Source organism: Corythoichthys intestinalis, chromosome 4, assembly GCF_030265065.1.
Source record: "Corythoichthys intestinalis isolate RoL2023-P3 chromosome 4, ASM3026506v1, whole genome shotgun sequence".
Classification (NCBI taxonomy): Eukaryota; Metazoa; Chordata; class Actinopteri; order Syngnathiformes; family Syngnathidae; genus Corythoichthys; species Corythoichthys intestinalis.
Genome location: NC_080398.1, coordinates 2,855,767 through 2,878,000, shown reverse-complemented (window position 1 = coordinate 2,878,000; position 22,234 = coordinate 2,855,767). Strand labels below are relative to the sequence as shown.

Below are 22,234 nucleotides of genomic sequence, written 5' to 3'. Positions count from 1 at the left end.
ACACATCTAAGAGTTCTCACACAGCTGTACAGTGCTTCCCGTGAAACACGTCGAAATGATCTCAGACGCGATGACATCAACGAACGGCTTATCAGCCGTCTCCTCGCCTCACCGGCGCATTCATCTCCTGCTTTTACAACCCTCGACGGACACTCCTTCGCGTACGCTAAAGTATGCGAACGTACGGTTATTTATTGACGGACAGAGAGAGAAACGGCGTAAAGGCCAGATGACCTCAGCAAGAGTCCGATTAGTGTTCGCGCCGCGCTTTGGCTCGCGTTAGCGCTTCTCCACCTGTCTCGACGCGTCGGAGCGCTCGCCAAGATTGTGGAGATTGGAGTGTGAGTGAACATGGAGCAGCTGTGTGAAACTCGCAGGGGAAAGTTGTACAGGTGGACCTCTGAAAAAATGTAATGAGGCCGCCTGACGACAGTTTTATGCGGTGGACAGTAAAGGTTAGATGTTATTGGTCACTGTGGAGATGGAGGATTTTAGAGGGGGAGGTGTTATGGAGGCGAGAAGGGACAATTAACTCTTTGGTGGTCAACGACGAAAGTTTTGCTACGATACAGGTAGTCACTGGGTTACCGACGAGTTAAGTTCCTACTAGGGCTGCAGCTATCGAATATTTTAGTAATCGAGTAATCGACTGAAAATTCTATCGATTAATCGAGTAATCGGATAAAACAAATATATTTTCAGGTGAAGAGCAATTATAGATATACATGAGAAAACAAGACATTTGATCATTTTCAGTCAATCAATGTCTTTATTTTTTATGTATATTGTTGAAAATAGCCAACAATTGCATCTCAGATGTAACTAGAATGAAAAAAAAGACTAATTCACTGCTTTCACTCAAAAAACCTTTAGTTCTTATTTTTAAAAAGTATATACATATATATATTATATATAAACACACCTAAAAATGCCTTTACGCTTGATAACACACATCACTTAAAAGTTAGGAATTTTTCCCACGTTTTTCAATTGAATTTCTATTTGTGTCAAGCCATTTTTAAGTTCTATTTAAGTTTTAAATTAGTCTAACCTGTAAGTCCTGATAGGATTAATAAATGTATGATACAGGCTGTATTGGAGCACATTAGGGACTAGTGCTACTTGGTGTTTTATCCAGCAATGACTACTGAGCTAAAATTGATAGTTAGCATTATTGAGTTTTTATTTGACACCCTCATCACTCCACAACGCTATGTTATGTTAAAGCCTGTATGTAAGACACGTTAGCCACGCATCGAAAGTGGTCTTAATGAATTTAAATCTAGCTCTCCGCAGGGCTAACGTAAGGTGAGCTAGTAGTGACAGTAACGTTAATCTTATATATTAGCACTTAGCGCTCTTTATTAGCGCTTGGCGCTCTACTGCTTTAAGATGGCGGCTGTTTGCTAACGCTGCCCAGACGCGGCCTAGTCTGTCAATGTGCATCTAGTTCAACATACATGTGATCTCTGATGAGCAGGTAGCTCATTGGACGCTACCTGCAACTAACGTAGCATGTGCGGGCTAGTATTTAGCAACGTCGGCGTCGTTTGTAGCGGTTGTCGGCTGCAGTAAGTTTTTTTTTTTTTTTTTGCTTCTTCCTCTACGCACGTGACATCAGCGCGTTGTCCCGCATTAAAAGTAGTCCGAGCAAAACGTGATGCTTAGAGCTGTCAAAATAAACGATTACTCGAGGTGAATAATATTACTCGGATCAGTTTTTAAACTCGAGTTACTCGAGTTGCTCGAGTATTCGTTTCAGCTCTAGTTCCTACGCTGGCTACATAACCCGAATTTCCGCGTTGAGTTGGAATTAACCCTTTAAGTACCCCTAAATCTGAAAATAATTCCAAAAAGTCCAAAAGTATTGTTATTTTGCTTAATGATGGAGGATACACTGCCCTCTGTTGGCAGCGTTGGGTCTGGCTGAACTGTCTCATCGTAAGACTGAGCCATAGACTTCATAAACTATTGACATGACACGGGAAACGGGGCTGATTAGGAGGGGGCCTATTTTCAAAAACTTCAAATTCAAAAATTTACAAAACCAAAGCTGCTACCAACCTAAAACCAAAACAGGCACCTACATTAGCCGTGAGTCATATGAGTCTCCATGAGCAGCGGCATTAAAAAATTCAAAGTCGTTCCCTTATAAACTCCCAATTAATTATTTTTTATATAAGTATAACAAAAAATATCTATAAAAGTCTCAGATTTTACACTAGATGCACAAAAATCACCAAATGCAAAGAAAATCACCTATATTTTCAGAATCATGGCAATATTTAACATCGAAGTTTTTGACTAAAATAGCAACTTAATTTTATTTTTAATTTACTGCAAGTTTTCAACAGCTAATAAATCACTTTAAATTAGGGTTGTTCCGATCATGTTTTTATGCTCCCGATCCAATCCCGATCGTTTTAGTTTGAGTATCTGCCAATCCCGATATTTCCCGATCCGATTGCTTTTTTTTTTTTTTACTCCCGATTCAATTCCAATCATTCCCGATAATTTTCCCCGATCATATACATTTTGGCAATACATTAAGAAAAAAATGAATAAAACTCGGACGAATATATACATTCAACATACAGTACATAAGTACTGTATTTGTTTATTTTGACAATAAATCCTCAAGATGGCATTTACATTATTAACATTCTTTCTGTGAGACGGATCCACGGATAGAAGGACTTGTGACTTTGTATATTGTGACTAAATATTGCCATCTAGTGTATTTGTTGAGCTTTCAGTAAATGATACTGTAGCCATGCCCAAATGTATGATGGGAAGTGGAACCATGACTGTGCGTGGTGCTACCAATTTAGAGTGTCCTATTGGCCCATTTTATCATGTGAACTGCTTGCGTATGACCATACTTCTTCTCTGCATTGGGGATTAACGTAAGGTGTTAAGCAAAAGATCAATTGCTACCTTGCTTCCCCACATTGCTTCCCATGATATTTCTAATCGTAAGGAGAGGAATTGTAAGGCTTTAGCCAATTAAAAAAGGCTCCAAAGGCTGCCAAAATTCACTGTACTCATTTTACACTGCCTTTTATCTCTCTATATAGGTAAAACGGCGCCATTACAGATTGAGCGCGACAATGCGTGAGTGGGTTGTGCAGTCAATGCATTAAATATTTTAACGTGATACATTTATAAAAAAAAAAAAATAAAAATACCGCCACTATCGGGATAAGTTTGATAACCCTACCTTAAGCCTGAACTAAAGACTCTGGATGAGTGTATCATATTATGTCTTAACGTTAAATACAATTAGAAAACAATTTAATTAAAAAAAAATATATATATATATATATATATATACATATATTAAAAAAGGCATGGCCGATATTTTTTTGCCGATTCCGATACTTTGAAAATGGCGTGATCGGCATCTCTACTTTAAATCAATTTAACATTAGAAACTTAATGTTAAACAGAGAGAGACTGCGCTGTTGAAGAAAATTCCTGCCGGGATAACGGCTTTGCATTCATCCAAACAGGCTTAAGTTTCACACTGAGTAAGTATAAATACTGAGAAAATATTTTATAACTAAATATACTGTACAGAAAGTAATTTTGGAACACATTCGGTTTGTGGTGTGCCGTGCGATTTTTTCCAATGTCAAAACGTGCCGTGATTCAGAAAAGGTTGAAAAACACTGCTTTAGGCTATATCGCCCAGCCCTAATCTACACACAGTGTCGAATGTATAATCACTATTTGTACTCTGTTCTGTTCAATTTACCTTAATACTAGCATTACTCAATATTTGCATCATGTATCATGTAACTGTACAACCATGTCATGCTATACAATGTGCAAATTACAATTACAAATATATCTGTAGTAAAACAACTCAACATATTGATCAAACATTCACATTTCACATTCACAATGTACCTATTGGAAGTACACTTGCTTGGCGCTAGCGTAGCGATTAGCGCTAACTTCATGCTAACAGCTATTTAGAGTCAAATTAATATAATAAACAACCATATAACTACAACAATAAGATTAACATTCCCTGAACCCCGATTGATTTTCATGAACCCTTGAACAAATATAACTTTAACGAAAATACATTTAATTACAACTAAGCTTTTAGGCCTAGTATATGAGATGCAGAGGAAAAGCCTTGCTTACCGGAGCTCACAGGAGATTTCACTCGACGGCACTTCTATTCACGTCACTGCAAAGGCACACGTCTTTGACCTAACAAGTAATTAACTTGTTAAATGCGCAAACAAATAAAAATAATTATTGTTTTATATTATTTTTTACTTATATTCATACCGTGAGCTGGCTCTGCTCAGTCACAAGGTTCACCGGACGAGTCTCAAGTTAGTTATGAATACATTGAGTGACTGACCAATATCTTTCTATTAGACATATGCGCCACCAACTGGCGAAATGTCGTAATGCCTCTAAACGACATAAAGAGGTTTTGTATAAACATAATTTATGGATTACATGTGTTACAGTCAGTGTTGTCAGTAACGCATTACTAAGTAACGCGTTATCTGATTACTTTCTTCAGTAACGAGTAATCTAACGCGTTAATTTTTCCAAGACAGTAATCCGATTAAAGTTAGTTTCCCTAGTGCCCGTGCGTTACTATTTTGTTTTTGTCCTCATAATATATGTAGAATGAAGAATACTGTAGTCATGAAAAAAAAAATGGGTCACGTGTTTTACGGTGCTGTTTGAGGCTGAGCGCTGTCTGCCACGGCGGCCAACAACGTAGCATTCTGACGAGGCAGCGAGGCTAACAGTGAAAGGCAGGATATGTACCGCAAATAGATGCCTTTGCTCACTGGAAATACAGCCATTACTTCACATTTCTGTCCAGTAAAGATGACAAAAGTATCTCCGTTGGATGTCACGTTTTCTCATCGGGGGGAAAAAAACCGGCTCACGTGTTTTACCATGCTATGAGCGCTGTTGGCGGCTAACAAACAACTGGCTACCTCTCAGGATGCTAACAGTGGAAGACGTAGGAGAAGAACCACAAAAGGCTGCATTTGCTTATTGGACATAGAGCCATGACTTAACATTTCTCTCCAATAAAGATGACAAAAAATATCTCCGTGCATCGCAAATTTTGCACTGGCTCAAAAGGGCAGTCGACCGCTAATAACTACATCTAATTCAAGGAACCACTTGGAATTACAGCACAACGCGACCAAAATCGAAACAAAGCCACCAGGTAACGAGACAGCCAGCACTTTTACAGTTTGTAACCAGCCTTTACGTACATTTTATAGTTATAGTTTGTAACCTTAGGCGGAGTGTGACGTTGTGTGTGTGTGTGTGTGTGTGGGGGGGGGGGGACAAAAGAGCGAGTCAAAAGTTTGGACACGCCTCATCATTTGTGCTTTTTATATATTTTCACTACTATTGTAAATTCTCAGTGAAAATAATAAAACTATGAATGAACATGAGGAATTATGTTCTTGAAAACAGGTTTCATATTGTACATTCTTCAAAGTGTCCACCCTTGAGGTGTCTCCAAACTTTTGGCCTATACTGAATGCATTATGAAATACTTTGTAGGTTTCTTGTTCATTTCATTTGTTTTTGTTGTTTGTCTTATTGCTATACAACTTTTATAGACAGCATTTTAACGGCTAGGTCTTTATTTTAAAGGGGGAGTTCAGAATTTTTGACATTAGGCTTAATCTTCGAGTTAGTGGGGGTTTAATTAGTCGTTGGAGTTGTTTTGAACAAATTCTGTGCAGTTTGTCAGTTATTTGTTAGTTTCAGGGCTCCGGAGTGGCTGAGCTAGCGCAAGTCAGTGGTGGTTGAAATCAACTCCATTAAACCCCTGCTAACTCGAAGATAAAGCCTTATCTGAAAAATTCAATTACATGCGATGAAATTTTTCTGTTGAGGCAGCAAAGGGAGAAAAATTGGGAAAAGTAACTGACAAATTACTTTTAAAGTAACTTAGTTACTTTGATAATAAAGTAATCAGTAAAGTAACTAGATTACTTTTTTGAGGAGTAATCAGTAATCAGTAATTAAATTACTTTTTCGAGTAATCTGCAACATCACTGGTTACAGTCAAACTCGTCGACAGGAGGGGGGCAACCGGGTATGTTGTCCCGGGCCTCAGGACCAGCGGGGCCCCTGAATGACCCTTAATTTATTTTACTTTACTACATATTTCTTTTTAATTTAAATCATTGTTTGATTAAATATTATGTTCTCCTCGATATATACTTAAAAACTTTAACATATTAAATATTTCAAATATATATTTTTTCCTTGTTTTTTGCACAACGCGCCCCCACCACTTCTATCTTAGCAGAGAATGGTTTGACCCCTATCTGACGCACTTAAGGCTACACTCAGAGGCGTCGCGTCCCATTAGGCAAACCAGGCAATTGCCGAGGACCCCAGCCAGCAGGGGCCCCCAGAGGGCCCACACACAGCTTTACTACACTGTCGCAGCGACAAGTGCGGGGAGTGTTTCAATACCATGGAATCGTTTAGCAGATTATCAAACGATTCTGTTGCCGAGTTGTTTTACGTTGATTTTCACAGGCCATCATTATTCATGTGACTACTTAAAGAAATGGGGATTTTTCCAAAAACATCTATTAATGGGTCTATCGTATTCCTCATTGAATACTATATAAAAAAAAAAATAAAACATATATGCATCTAAAATAATCCCAAACGATTTTATTAGCAATTTTAATACTCCTTTTAGCAAGGTTGCTTGGGTATGCGACGGAACTAAAAGCGGAACTAAAACACAGTCAGCGCGGTCTTCGGGAAGCAATGAGGAACGGACCGAGAGTAAATATCATGTTCAACTCATGCCGCTAGATAAAAAAAACAATAATACCTGAATGTGGCCGACAGCCGCTACAAACAATGCCCAGTTGCTAGTTGCTACAAACATACGGCCACATAATGCTACAGTAGATATCACATACTGTATATATACAGTGGGGAGAACAAGTATTTGATAAGTGTATCAAATACTTGTTCTCCCCACTGTACATAGAACTAGATGCAAAATGACAGACGACGGCCGCGTTAGAACATTTATAGAGAACTAGATGCGAAATGACAGACTTGCAGGCGTTAGTAAACAGCCACCATCTTAAAGCAGTAGACTGCTATGGAAGGCTCTGTTGTAGCGAGCCTAATTAACTTTATCTAAAATACTCCTAAATCGGCAAAATCTTGACTTAAATTTATCTTCGAATGATGAAACCGTTTTAAAACACTGACATGTCGAAAGTAGACAGAAGGGAAATTATGGAATAGCGGGAGCAATTTTAACAACTTTAACGGTTGATTCACAACATTAAATTAATTGAATGTAGTTTAGAGCTGCTGATACAGAATGGGGACTTGAGTATTTTATTTACTGTTTTGAACTGTTTACTTGATATTGAAATAGTAGTTTGGTTTAGCCTGAGAGGATTTTTGAACACTTTTGGAACTATTGTACGAAACATTAAAAGCAGCTAATAGCCAGTGGGTTGGGGTTGGCGGGGAGGTGCATTATTAATCGATTTCTAATCGAATCGTAGCCTCTAAATCGTAATCTAATCGTTAGGTGCCCAAAGATTCCCACCTCTACTGGTTAAGTGTGAGTGATTTTCTATTACAATTGTAAATTAGCTTTCGTAGCATTTAAGCTAGAGGACTTTTGTGAGGCAAATAAGGCTAATTTAATCGACGATATTTACATATTGATCACACTAGATGGACGTTTAATATTTTGCGTCAAGTGTTTTATTTTTAAAATGCGTTTCATTTTGAACAGACGTGACCATTTGTGTGTTACAGCTTTACAAACTGTCAAAAGTGAAAGATGTCAAAGGCTTCAAAATTGCTGCCTGTAAAGCTGAACAACTTCCCGTTTAGTGATAACAGAACACATCATATTAATAAAGTAAAGTAATAAATAAGATACTGTGAGGTATAATAAGGTACTGTTTATGCGGCTAAAAAACAACTGGAGACAAAATGGTGGACGAGACTCTTGCGTCGCAAAGTCAAAATCACTTAGGTCGAGTACATCATAACCCGGGGACGACTTGTATATCGATTCTTGGCGGTAGCATATTGATAACCTTTTGGGATACAAAGTATTACGATATATTGCCACATCCCTAGTTTTAAAAGTCCCTTTTCCACCGACTAAACCCTTGAGCGTCGCTAAAAGCGTCGCTAACAGAGGAACATTGGAACCAAACTGACGTAGTTTGGGACTTAATGACCGCTAAGTGCGCTAGTTGAGAGCGCCGTCGGCGTGTACAAGTCGTTACCACCTCCAGAAAAAACATCACAAGACACACACACAAATGGCCGCTTCTGAATCCGGTCCATTGCAGAGTGTTTTTCACGGCTAATGTGCTTCCAAAGCGGCCATGCGCCGCTATCTGATTGGCCGAATGCCAGGAAGTAATCATTTGTTGCCAACAGGGAAATTTTAAGGCTAAACGCTTATCCATGTGTTAAGAGTTTGGGTTGGCTGAACTCATTCGCTGCCATTGACGACGATAGACGTCCAAAGCATTTTAACTGTTTATTTAATTTCGGAGGCTGGAAGTGAATAATTGATAAAGAAATAGAATAATTACAAAATAAGATAACCACTTCTGCAAAAATAGATGTAAAACAGTATTCGGTGATAAGAATACTCAAATAAGGAGTAATATTAGTATTTTTAGTAATAATAATCATATTAATAATTGGAATTTAGTAATTTTAGTTTTTTTTTTTAAAAACTTGTATTAGTATTATATAAAGTATTTACAGTTACATTTACATTAAAATTTAGCACTTACAAGTATGATATTAACTCTTTTTGTTTAAACATTTTTATACTTATACTTAGTATATATTACATACATAAATCTATTATAATGCATAAAAATGCATCAAATCATGTAACAAATATATGTTGCAGTTAGATTCTTCCACAATAAACATAAAATCAGAGTTGTGCATAATGTACTAAAAAACCAAGAATAGACCACGACTAAAAATAAAAAAACAAGATTAGGAAAATCTACAAAAATTAAACATCACACGCTTTTTTGAGCACGAGTAGCCTCTAGTGGAGAAAACATATTTCCTTACATGAAATTCAAATAATTATACATCTACTTTTCCGAGGTATATCAGTGCCAAATGAAAAGTGTGAGAGAGCTTTAAATCCGCGCTTTCGAGTCATGTTGACTCTATGTCAAATAGTTCATTTTTTACGGCATTTTAAAGACGCCATGTTATTGAACACGATTGAAACATTAGCTCAAAGAAAAACATACCTTATATTGGTCTTAACAGAGAGCAGCTGGATTCAGCCGTGTTAAATAAGTTATGTCATATTCACTGTAGCCACTAGAGGGCCGTGTATCCACCCTAATCAATAAAATGCTATGCAACACTTTCAAAACAAACCGTTACAACGTCACTCTAATTAACCGAATCCTCCAAGCAGCAAAATTTGATTCGAAGCTTTTTTCTAATCGAATTACTCGAGTTAATCAATCAATCCTTGCAGCACTAATAATATGTCTGATTGGTATAATGGAGTCGTGATTAGTGTCGAGATGTCTCATTGGTGAAACGGGTGGAACCACTGTGCTGGAACATTATATGTAGAATAAGCAGGAATAATGAATCAATTGTAGCAAGAGTAGGGTTTCTTCTTCACAAATCTTCTCAAGTGAAAGTAAAAAGTATAATCTTAGAAGTACATTTTTCTCAAAAAGTTACTATACATGAGTAAATGTAATGTCTTTTGACGACCAAAACACATACTGTGAATAATCTATATCTCTCTCAGTGAAATAGTTCATGCAAACACAGAGAATTATTTATTAGTCGATAATGCCATTGTTCTCTCCTCCATGTGTTTGTAGCCATGTTCTCATCGGCAGGTCATGTCTGGGTCAAACTCCGGCTCCAGCACTTCCCCGCCTTAACCCCTTCGTATCCCCGCACTCACAATGAAAGCAATATGAATTACGCTGACTAAGATAACTACAAGTAGGGCTAATATCATCAATAAGTGGAACCGGTCAAATACACGTTCGTCTGTCTTTTTGCGGTTAGAACAATCAAACGCGTAAAGTGAGGGAAAGCCGCAGACATTCCGGCGGTTAGCGGCGTGATTGATGGAGTCGACAGAACCGCTCCCACTGGGATGTTCCCACTTAATTGCCGTCCGTCCGCACACAACAAGAGGAGTGGGCTTTGATGCGAACCCGTCTCGGTGACGATCCGCTGAGGGGGTGCGAGGGTGCGTTCAAAGAACTTTGAAAAGATGGAGAGAGGAATGTGCGCGTGGTTGGAGTGAGAGGAAGTAGCTTAAGTGGGAATCGTTTGTTGTGCTAATTTTACTATACAGTGCATTTTATCATTAGCTTAGCTCCTTCACTGCCAGCTCAGTGGATAGAGTAAGTGTTGTAGTAGTTAGTAAAAGAGCAAGATTGATAATGAGAGCGACTATTGACTGTAGGGATGTCCCGATCGCATATTTTTGCACCTAAGTCAGAGTCCGAGTGACCTGATTTTGAGACTCTGCTGATACGCAGTCCCGATCCGATACCGTTTTTATTTGAACAAAAGTTCCAAACATGTTACATTACTGTACTTTTTACACACTGCAAAAACACACCTCCATAAAACTAGTTAAATTCCCTTGTTTTCAATTCACAGTGGGTATGGGGTGCTGTCTACACGCCAGCAAGCTGTTCGGGAGGCATGCACGGAGAAAACCTTTCCTCACTCACAATCATAAAGGCAAACGTCTGGAGTTCGCCAAGCGGTATTGGGGCTTCAACTGGGACTGTGTGCTTTGGTCAGATGAGACCATGATTGAGCTTTTTGGCAACAAACACTCTAAGTGGGTCTGGCGTGCCACGAAAGAGGCGCATGCTGAAAAGCACCTCATACCCACTGTGAAGTGTGGGGGTGGGTAAGTGATGCTGTGGGGCTGTTTCGCTTCCAAAGGCCCCGGGACTCTTGTTAGGGTGCATGGCATCATGAATGCTTTGAAATACCAGGACATTTTAAATCAAAATCTGTTGCCCTCTGCCCGAAAGCTGAAGATGGGTCGTCACTGGGTCTTTCAGCAAGACCCTAAACATATGGCCAAATCTACACAGAAATGGTTCACCAGACACAAAATCAAGCTCCTCCCTTGGCCATCTCAGCCCCCAGACCTCAACCCCATTGAAAACCTGTGGGGTGAGCTGAAGAGGAGAGTACAGAGGAGAGGACCCAGGTCTCTGGATGATTTAGAGAGATTCTGCAAAGAGGAATGGCTGAAGAGCCCCCTTTTTGTCTTTTCCCATCTTGTGAAACATTATACTGTAGGAGAAGATTAGGTGCTGTTTTGTTGGCAAAAAGGGGTTGTACAAAGTATTAACACCAGGGGTGCTAATAATTGTGACACATTATTTGATGTCAAATAATTATTTCTTTATGTGGGATTTTTTTCCCCCACTGAATAAATGCACTTGTATTGAAGGTTGGATTTTTCTCTTTTTTTCCATTAAGGTCCCATATTATTTGGAGAAAAAAAAAATATTAGAAGCTAAAAACCTAGGGCTGTCAAAATTATTGCGTTAACGGGCGGTGATTAATTTTTTTTAAATTAATCACGTTAAAATATTTGACGCAATTAACGCACAAATGCCCCGCTCAAAGAGATTAAAATGACACCACAGTGAAATGAATACTTGTTGTGTTTTTCAGAGTTTTGACGCCCTCTGCTGGCGCTTGGGTGCGACTGATTTTATAGGCTTCAGCACCCATGAGCATTGTGCAAGTAATTATTGACATCAACAATGGCGGGCTAGTAGTTTATTTTTTGATTGAAAATTTTTACAAATTTTATTGAAACGAAAACATTAAGAGGGGTTTTAATATAAAATTTCTATAACTAGTACTAACATTTATCTTTTAAGAACTACAAGTCTTACTATCCATGGATCGCTTTAACAGAATGTTAATAATGGTAATGCCATCTTGTTGATTTATTGTTATAATAAAGAAATACAGTACTTATGTACCGTATGATGAATGTATATATCCAACTTGTGGCTTATCTTTCCATTCTAACAATAATTTACAGAAAAATATGGCATATTTTATAGATGGTTTGAATTGTGATTAATTGCGATTAATTACGATTAATTAATTTTTAAGCTGTTATTAACGCGATTAAAAATTTTAATCGTTTGACACCCCTGTAAAAAACACGTAATTATTATAAATCCAATAATTATGGAGAGCACTGTAAGACGGTAAGAAAATAACACATATTGTGAACTTATGATGGCAACCATAGACCAGGGAGACCAGGGACTATTGACCAATAATTTCTAATAGCATTTTCTCGCGTCTTCATTTTTGTCATTTTTTTTACTTTGCGGCTGCTGCTGCTTCCTTGGCAATATCGCCATGTTTTTGCAGTCCGCAAAAAACTAACACATCCCTTTGAGTTCCAACTTTGTTAAATCACTCCTACTTTCACCAGTATTTTTTCCTTTTAAAGCAAGTATCTGTCTTTCGACTTAAGTACACATCGTGACTATTTAGCCACCTCGGTGGCGTATTATCCCGCATGTGCGTCTGTGTGTTTAAGCGACAAAGCAGCGGCAGTGTTACGAGGCCGTAAAAATACACAAAATGCAGGAATGTGCAGTCGGGGGAGCGATTTGACAAAGAACCGCACACGCGGCGTAATTACAGCCCGCCTGTGTGGACTCAGTCATTTGAAGAGAATCCGTCTGCTTCGCTTCCACAGCGACGTGAAAGCGACACTGAGTTGGACAGGAAAGGCAAAATATGCTTTCGAATTATGTTATATAAACTGAGAGGGGACTAGCTTTGAATGCTCATTTTAATGCCATTGACGGCGCTAGACGTCCAATCCAGTCAAATTGAATTGGATGTCTAGCGCCACCAATGGCAGCTGGAGAGTTAATTTAGACCAGGGGTCCCCAACGACCGGGCCGCGGACCGGTATCGGTTCCGTGTTTTCTTAACATACTCCTTACATTGTTTGTGGTGGTCTTTCGCTAAATACTTGATTAGGTTGGTTGTATTAAAACTTCTTACAGCTTTACCACCACGCTTGACTTTATTGTGGCATATTTTGCACTCTGCCTCTTCGTTTTTGTCGTCCTTTGAGGTGAAATGATCCCACACAGCTGACATTTTTACCGATAAAGTCTCGGTAAATCGGGAGACGGTAATATAGTTTGTTGAAGGTGTGCTGTAAAATGCGGACTGGATTTTAGGGAAACCGAAGTGAAAACTGGAATGAATTATGTAAATCGGTGCGCTGGAAAACCCGGACCGGACTTAAAAAAAAAAAAAAAACTGGATCGGGAGTCTGGATCGGAATTTTTTCGTGTCGGCCGATCCGATACCGATGTGCATGTTTTTGCCCATATCGGCGTTCGATCCGATCCAAATATCGGATTGGGACATCTCTACCTACTACACCTCTGCTAAGTGCCACTGATTTTACATGAATATCAATTAGGGCTGTCAAAATGATCGCGTTAACGCGCGGTAATTAATTTTTTAAATTAATCACGTTAAAATATTTGACGCAATTAACGCACATGTCCCGCTCAGAAAGTATTCTGCCTTTTGGTAAATTTTACAGCAAGGCTTTTTGCGCTGTCCAACAGCGAACTCTTGTGGTCGCTTTGCGACATGGTTTATTATTTTCTTCTTTTCTTCATTATGGCATAATGTTGTGCTTATATGATCCTTCGACAAGATTTGTCCGTAAGTATGCTTGTTGTAAAGAATGTACATATTATGTTAGTAAGCGAAATGTTATATTTTTTGTATGAGACGCTTTTTGTTTATGTTTAGTGAACCTGTATAGCGTGCTAAGCTAACGTTGTTGCTAATGCAATGCTGTATACTTTTTTGTTGTTGTTTCACTACGGCCTAAAGAGGACAGTGGTTTGAGGCCATTTTATTAATAAATCAGATGAAAAAGGAAGAAGTCTGATTATTAAGGCGTCGTTCACTAGCTGTCTAGCTTTGGAAAAAGTAGACGCTTCGGAGTGAGGACAGCATAGACAGATTTAAATGACAGTAGAGTGAAATGCCCACTACAGTCCTTATGTACCGTATGTTGAATGTATATATTCTTCTTGTGTCTTATCTTTCCATTCCAACAATTTATTTTACAGAATATATATATATAATTTACAGAAAAACATGACATATTTTATGATGGTTTGAATTGCGATTAATTACGATTAATTAATTTTTAAACTGTAATTAACTCGATTAAAAAATTTAATCGTTTGACAGCCCTAATATTAATATCACATGTGAGTAAAGAGTTTAACTCATTTCATTAATGTTTTCACTGCAGATGATCATAAACAGAAGTTTAAAATATCAAAATCATCTCAATCGGACGCTATGAAAAATATTCATTTTTGCAACCCCGACGTGAGTGACACACAATCACAGCATCCACTTGCGTTCTCAGGGACGTCGACCTTGATGACTCATCCCGGTCGTAAATCTCCTCAGTGACGGCGACCGTGTTTTTACAGCACTTTCACCACATAAACACTTTGTCCGCAACACGGACGCGAACACACGTGGGCACGCAGGCGTGCCTCTAAACACACATACAACCCAACTTCCTCCCAGACAGACGGCCCTAAATCACAATAAACATGAAACCACAATGAATAAAAGGAAAATAGATTTGGCGCAATACATGCTGGATGTGTGTTTATGTGCACTGAGTGTTATTTGGACAACTAATGTGTTGTAGTTTTAGTTACATTTGTAACTCATTCACTGCCAATGCATGTATCAGTATCGCCGAGATTTCATCATTTCTGTCAGGGTAGTAGTCTTCACAGAGTATGTGTTGTGGTTGTTGGTAAAATAAAAAAAATAAATATTAAAAATGCTCATTGATGACGGTAGATGCATTTGAAGTGGGAGGGGCTAGCAGTGAATAAAGCGACAGAAATCTGAGAGTATGTATTTATTTTTTACTTATGTTAGTATTTTTAAATTTGGTTTAAAAATAAAAAATACCCCCCCAAAAATTAAATTGATCCTCTAACTTAAATAAATGTAGGCTCTAATAAACCACAATTGTTCTCTTGTACTAAAATATGTTGTTAGAAACACATAAAATGTTAAATCAATGGTAATACTTTATAATATTTAGCCCATATTTTGACCGTTGGTTGGCACCATGGTTTGTGGGCTCGCAGTGATGACGTCATTGGGATCGTTGCAAATGTGTTCAACAATTGCTTATTGCTGCCTAAACTCGTGAAGTAAAATGCCACGATGTGCTGCTTTTGGATGCAATTTCCAGTCAAATGGAAACAAGCGGAGTGAAGTGAGTGGTCAAGGTGGAATTATTATTTTTAGTGAATAAATGTGCATAAATGGAAGCTTCTCCCCCTTTTTGGTCCCCGGATGCACGTATCCTACCCACCACGCGTTACAACTGGCGCCCGAACATTTTTCCTGGATCCTCAGTCAAGTAAGGGATCCGTCTATTTTCTGGATCCGATGGTCCCACCGCGTATACAATATTGGTTTCGGATCTGTCCATTTTTTTTATTCGTCGGTCCCACAGCGGCTTTTCGGATCAGTCTATTTTGTCGAATTGACGGCTGCGACATTGCCATGGGATCGGTCTAATTCCTGGATCTTCGAGTGAGTAAAAAACGCGGATTTGGATTACTATTGCTATCTTTTATGTTGACTATTCTTCGTGGGAGTTTTCCCCAAATCATACTAAATAATTAAAGCACTATGGCACGCTACAGTGAGGACAGTGACTCTGACGTGGACCTTACAACAATGTTGGAGTTCGTCAGGGAACGCTGTTTGCGTACTGCTGAGCTCCCGAGTGAAGAGTGGTCAAGGTGGAAATATTATTTTTTGCGAATAAATGTGCATAAATGGAAGCTTCTCCCCTTTTTGGTACTTTTATACACGTATCCTAGCTACCACGCGTTACAATGTACAAGACATGGATTACACAAGGTGTGCTCTTTGGCCTGTACTGTATGTAAAGCACACGACAGCTCTGGATGCTAACAATCTACATAATTATATTGGGATAAGTCTGAAAACGTAATATGCTTACCTTGAATATCTGCTAATAAAACCAGACAGCATACACTCTCGCTCCCAACCGGAGTTTAACAGCACTCTCTCTCGCATCACCAGTTTTGCCCAACTTTTGTCTTATCAGGTATTTGCTGCACACATTTTCCCCTGAAGCTCGTCTTGTGAACGACCGACAGTGCTGTGCTGCTCTTCACTTTTCAGATCTGGTTCAAATAGGAAGGGTAGAACCGACGACATGTTGCAAAAGCTAACGAGTGACACGCTGGAATTTCGGCAACGGGACCGGTGACGTCACGCAATGCGACGTAACGAAAAATGGCGACCTATCACTTAAAATAATTTTACAAACTTTATTAAAACAAAAACATTAAGAGGGGTTTTGATATCAAATTATTATTAACTCATACTAACATTTATCTTTTAAGGATTACTTGTCTTAAAAATAGAGGATCCCTTTAAGAAAAATGTTTTCTTAATTTTTTGAATTTCAAATACATATTAAAATTTAATTTTGAAAAATTTCAAATGTAAATAAAGAGAAAATTAACTGAATTTTTTTCCTTTACATATTTACGCTTTTTTGCTTTTTTTTTAAATTACAAGTACAAAAAATTTAAAAATATTTTTAAATGTCAATAAAGAGAAAATGTACTATTTGAAAGTTTTTTATTATATTAAGTTTATTATTTTCATTTTACGATTTGATCTAAAAGATTGTAAGAGAAAAAAATTACAGTAATGTTAATAAATAATTAGATATATTTTTTATTTTAGATATCCATTTAATAATACAAAATGAAATTAAAATAAATAAAAATGACATTTTTTTCCTGAATTTCTGTTTTTTTTGTTTTTTTTATTGATTGAAAAACTACAAAAGATTTAAAATAATAGAATGAGACCTTTCCTTTTTTATTTCATTTTTTTTTTAAATAATAAAAAGTATTAAAAAGATAGCTTATCTACAGTGGTATGAAAAAGTACCTGAACCTTTTGGAACTTCACATTTCTGCATAAAATCACCATCAAATGTGATCTGATTTTTGTTAAAATCACACAGATGTACAAACAGTGTCTACTTTATAGGTTTTCATATTTTAATGAGGATAGCATGCAAACAATGACAGAAGGGGGACAAATAAGTAAGTGAGTAAGTGAGACTTTAAGTCTGCCTAAGCAGAATTAAAGAGCAATTGAAACCAACATTTACCAAGCAATTTAAGTCAGGTGTGTGCCCAATCACTGATGAGTGGTTTAAAGCTGCCCTGCCCACTATAAAAACACACACCTGGTAGGAATTGTCTTGATGAGATTGTCTGATGCGCATCATGTCTCTGTCAAAAGATCTGCGATCAAGGAATGTTGATTTGTATAAAGCTGGGAAAGGATACAAAACCATCTCTAAAAGTCTGGATGTTCATCAATCGACAGTCAGAGACGTTGTCTACCAATGGAGAGAGTTTGGCACTGTTGCTTCTCTCCCAAGGAGTGGCCATCCACCAAAGATGACGCCAAGAGTTCAGCGCAGAATACTCAGAGAGGTAAAAAAGAACCCTAGAGTGTCTGCTAAAGACTTAAAGAAATCACTAGCACAGTCCAATATCTTTGTGCACACATCAACGATATGTAAAACTATGGCCAAGAATGGTGTTCATGGGAAGACTCCACAAAGGAAGCCATTGCTGTCTAAAAAACATTGTTGCTCGTTTAATGTTCGCAAAAAGGCACTTGAGCTCTCCACAGAAGTTTTGGCAAAATGTTTTGTGGACTGATTAAACCAAAGTTGAATCGTTTGGGAGTATCACACAACGTCATATGTGGAGGAAAAATGGAACAGCTCACCGACATCAACACCTCATCCAAACCGTGAAGCATGGTGAAGGGAGCATCATGATTTGGGGCTGTTATGCTTCCTCAGGGCCTGGAGAACTTGCAATTATTAATGGAAGAATGAATTCAAAAGTTTATCAGGATGTTTTGCAGGAAAACCTGAGGCCTTTGTTCTGTCAGTCAGTTAAAGCTAAAAAGAGGATGGATGCTGCAACTATGATCCAAAACACAGAAGTAAATCAACTTCAGAATTACAAAATACACGTTCTGGAGTGGCCAAGTCAAACTCCAGACTTGAACCCCATTGTAATGCTGTGGCATGACCTACAGACAGCGATTCATGCCAGACATCCCAGGAATCCGATTGAACCAACTACAGCAGTTTTGTAGAGAAGAATGGGCCAAGAAGAGTCTTAATTGCGATGTGCCAGACTGATCTGCAGCTACAGGAAGCGTCTGGTTGAAGTTATTGCTGCCACGCACTTATTTTCCCCATTCTGTCATTGTTTGCATACTATCCTCATTAAAATATGAAAACCTATCAATGTTTGGGTAGCTATAGTTCAAACAGGCACAATTTTTTCATCTGTGTGATTTTGACAAAGATCAGATCACATTTGATGGTGATTTTATGCAGAAATGTGAGAAATTCCAAAAGGTTCAGATACTTTTCCATAGCACTGTACTTAACTACTACTTGTTTGGTGACTAGTTTTCTCTTTTGCTTCTTCATCAAACCAAATTCAACAAATAAATGAAAAAATATAAATGAGCACGATAATTCTTAAGATTTTTTAAAATTTCAAATATTCATTCATTTGTAATTCAAATAAAAAAGTAAATACATGCACATTTTTTCCTTTCAATTTTTAAGCTTATTTTAAAAAATGCACGGAAAAACAAATATTCAAAATAAGAAGATGGCGACTTCCAAGACGTCCAATCATCAATCAACATTCTGTAACTTTACATTAGTCTATCAGTAGTAGACTCCAACAATTAAAATGGCATATCGCTTCACCTGATAATCAATTAATTGTCAATGAGTCGATTGATCACAGTGAACCTAGCTTGTGTGCAGATGAAGCGTGCACACATTAGTTTGACACTATCGACTTATACCACAGTGAACTTCCTGTGGGCGGGGCTTAGCTGGCTTTTTGTCTGCGTTAAACCCGCTTCCTGCGCAAGTGGCCAGCACAGCAAATACCCGTACGTGTGTTTGAGTATGCTTTGTGTGAATTGTGTGTGTGTGTGTGTGTGTGTGTGGGAGGATGGCAGGAAAAGGAGCCGGCGTGCATTTTTGCACGCGTGCGGCGTGTGCGGTGCTGTTGAGAACGTAAGCGCGTGGAAATGAAGGAGCGCAAGTGTGTATTTGCGCATTCTTTTTGCAGAGTGTGACGGCCACAATGTCAGATACACACAAATTGTGTGTTTTTCAAGCGTGTAATCACTCCCTGGAGATAGAGTGGCTTGTCAAAACATGGAAGTAAACACACACATCTAAAAATAACAACAACAAAAAAGGAAAATACTGAAGACTTTAATGCTTCCAACGACATTAACAATGATAGATATTTACCTTAAATGAACAAATAGTAATAATGAGAATAATAAAAAGTGAATGTTTTTTCCTTATTTTGTTTTTGTTAAAAAAGAAAATACAGAATTAAATTATATATATATATTGAGAGAGTACTTACAGTATTGATTAAAATAAAACATTTAAAAACTTTTATACCAATGCAATGTTTGGAAAAAGTTCCCGTAGTTTTTTTTTTTTTTTTATTAACGGCCCCCCAATTTTCACTTTTTTTTTTTTTTTTTAAATTAAGAATTTCAGAAAAATTAAATATCCGAAAAAATTACTGTATTTTCTTTTCATTATTTTCTAATTTAAAGAATAATTATATTTTTTCCTATTTTCTTTTTCCTAAAAAAAGGCCTAATTTTTTGAAAGAAATTTAATAAAGAGCGAAAAACAAAAGAAGTATGAAAAATAAAAATATTTAAAAAAAATAAAGCATATTTCCTGTGTTGCTTAAAATAAACACGTTTGAAAATTTCAATTAACAAAAAGAGGTTTACTTTTCTTTACAATGAAAAAAATAAAAATGATATTTTTTCACTTTTGTTGTGTTTATTGGAAAATAAAGAAATACAAAAAACATTTTTTAAAGAGAATATTTACTTGTTTCATTTCAATTTTAAAACATACAAGAAAATTGCCAGTTAAAATCAATTTACCGTTTTTTTACTATTGGTTTAAGTATTAAAAATTTATACCATATAATAGGTAAACCTTTATCGATTAAAAAAAAAACCAACTAAAAATCAATTAAAAAAAAAGAATAATGACAGTTTTGATACTTGATTTTTGTAATTAAAAAAAAAAAAAAAAAGGCTATTAACGCTTAAAACGTAAATTGAAACTATCGATTAGTTTGGACGTTGATGGACGTCAATGGCAGCCAATAAAATATAATTTAAAAAAATTGTTTTACATTTTCTACTTCCTTGATATTTTTTTCACATAAAATTGAAATAATAATGATAACAGATAAAAAGAATGACGAAAGTAAGAGGCGCACCTGACCACATTTGAGACGGAAACAGCATTTGTTTATAGATAAACCGCACTGGACTATATGCTGCAGCTGTCCTCAATGTATTATGGGATACTTACACCAAATGATATTAACCAGTAACACGTTATTTGACAGCGGCATCATAAGACTGTCATAAGAACGAATGAACCACCATGAAGCTTTGAACCAATTGGCTGCAAAGCTTCATTGCTTCAAGAAGCTTCATTTGGCCATCACTGCCCCCTTGGGGGAGACAGCCAACATCTGCGGCCACCTGCTGTCAACACTGTTGTCATTCAGCATGCCTCCTAGCATGCATTGCAGCACTAAAGATGTAAATAACAATCAAAATTAATGTTCTATGCTAATTATTTCCTTAGTTACTATTCCAGTTGTCTCATTGATTGCTAGTTATCATATTTGGTAACACTTTATTTAACAGTGGTGCCATAAGACTGCCATAAGACCATCATAATTGTGACATGACACTGCTGTGAACATTAATGAATGATTATGACAGACGTCATTTTGTGGCACACGGAAAATTATCTCACTTTTGAATGGATGTAAAAGACCCGAGCTGGGCATAAATGGAGTTAGTGACATAAATTGCTGGATGACATTTAATGACATCCGTCATAAACATTCATTAATGCCCATGACAGTGTCATGTCATCATTATGACGGTCTTATGGCAGTCTTATGACACAGCTGTCAAATAAAGTGTTACCAATTAACCCAAATAAATCAACAAATAAAACACACTGAAATATAAGCCACAGGATTCACATGCCTCCTAGCATGAATTGCAGCGCTACAGATGTAAATTACAATCAAAATTCATGTTCTACGCTAATTATTTCTTCAGTTACTCTTCCGTTACTGTTCCAGTTGTTTCTTTAATTGCTAGTTATGGTATTTAGTAACACTTTATTTGACAGTAGCTCCATAAGACTGTCATAAGACAATCATAATTATGACATGTCACTGTCACGAGCATTAATTAATGCTTATAACAGATGTCTTTTAGTGTCATCCGCAAATTATCTCACTTTTGAATGGATGTAAAAGATCTGAGCTGGACATAAATCGAGTTAGTAACATCATTGGCCGGTTGACACTTAATGAGATCTGTCATAAGCATTCAGTAATGCCCATGATAGTGCCATGTCATAATTATGACAGTTTTATGACAGTCTTATGACGCCGCTGTCAAAGAAAGTGTTACTGTACCTATTTACCCAAATAAATCAACAAACAAGCCGCACTGAAATATAAGCCACAGGATTCACATGCCTCCTAGCATGCATTGCAGCGCTACAGATGTAATGAAAAAAAATAAAAATAAAAATAAAAAAGCCGCACTGGACTAATAAACCGCAGGATTAAAAATGAGGGGAAAAAGTGGTGCCTTATAGTCCGAAAATTAGGGTAATTAGTATACGATATATGTCATTCGTAATAAATAAATATTTTCCACTATTTCTTAAAAACCAAATTAAAACTCTTTAACTCTTTATTGCCGAATGTATCACATTTGATACACCTAAAATTTCAGGATTTTGAGAGTAATTCAGAATTTTGACATTTCTTTTTGGGAAAAAAAAAAAAGATGGATGCAAGTCAACACATGCATCTGTAGGTTCCATGAGAAGAAAAAAAAAACAGGATTTAGC

The 22,234-nt window shown here is 37.2% G+C and overlaps 1 protein-coding gene across 2 annotated transcripts in view; it reads right to left on the bottom strand.

The window, feature by feature from the left end:
• LOC130914459 (protein PTHB1-like) overlaps window positions 1–22,234 on the bottom strand; it is a 233,758-nt gene that overhangs the window by 44,428 nt on the left and 167,096 nt on the right. The window lies entirely within an intron of this gene.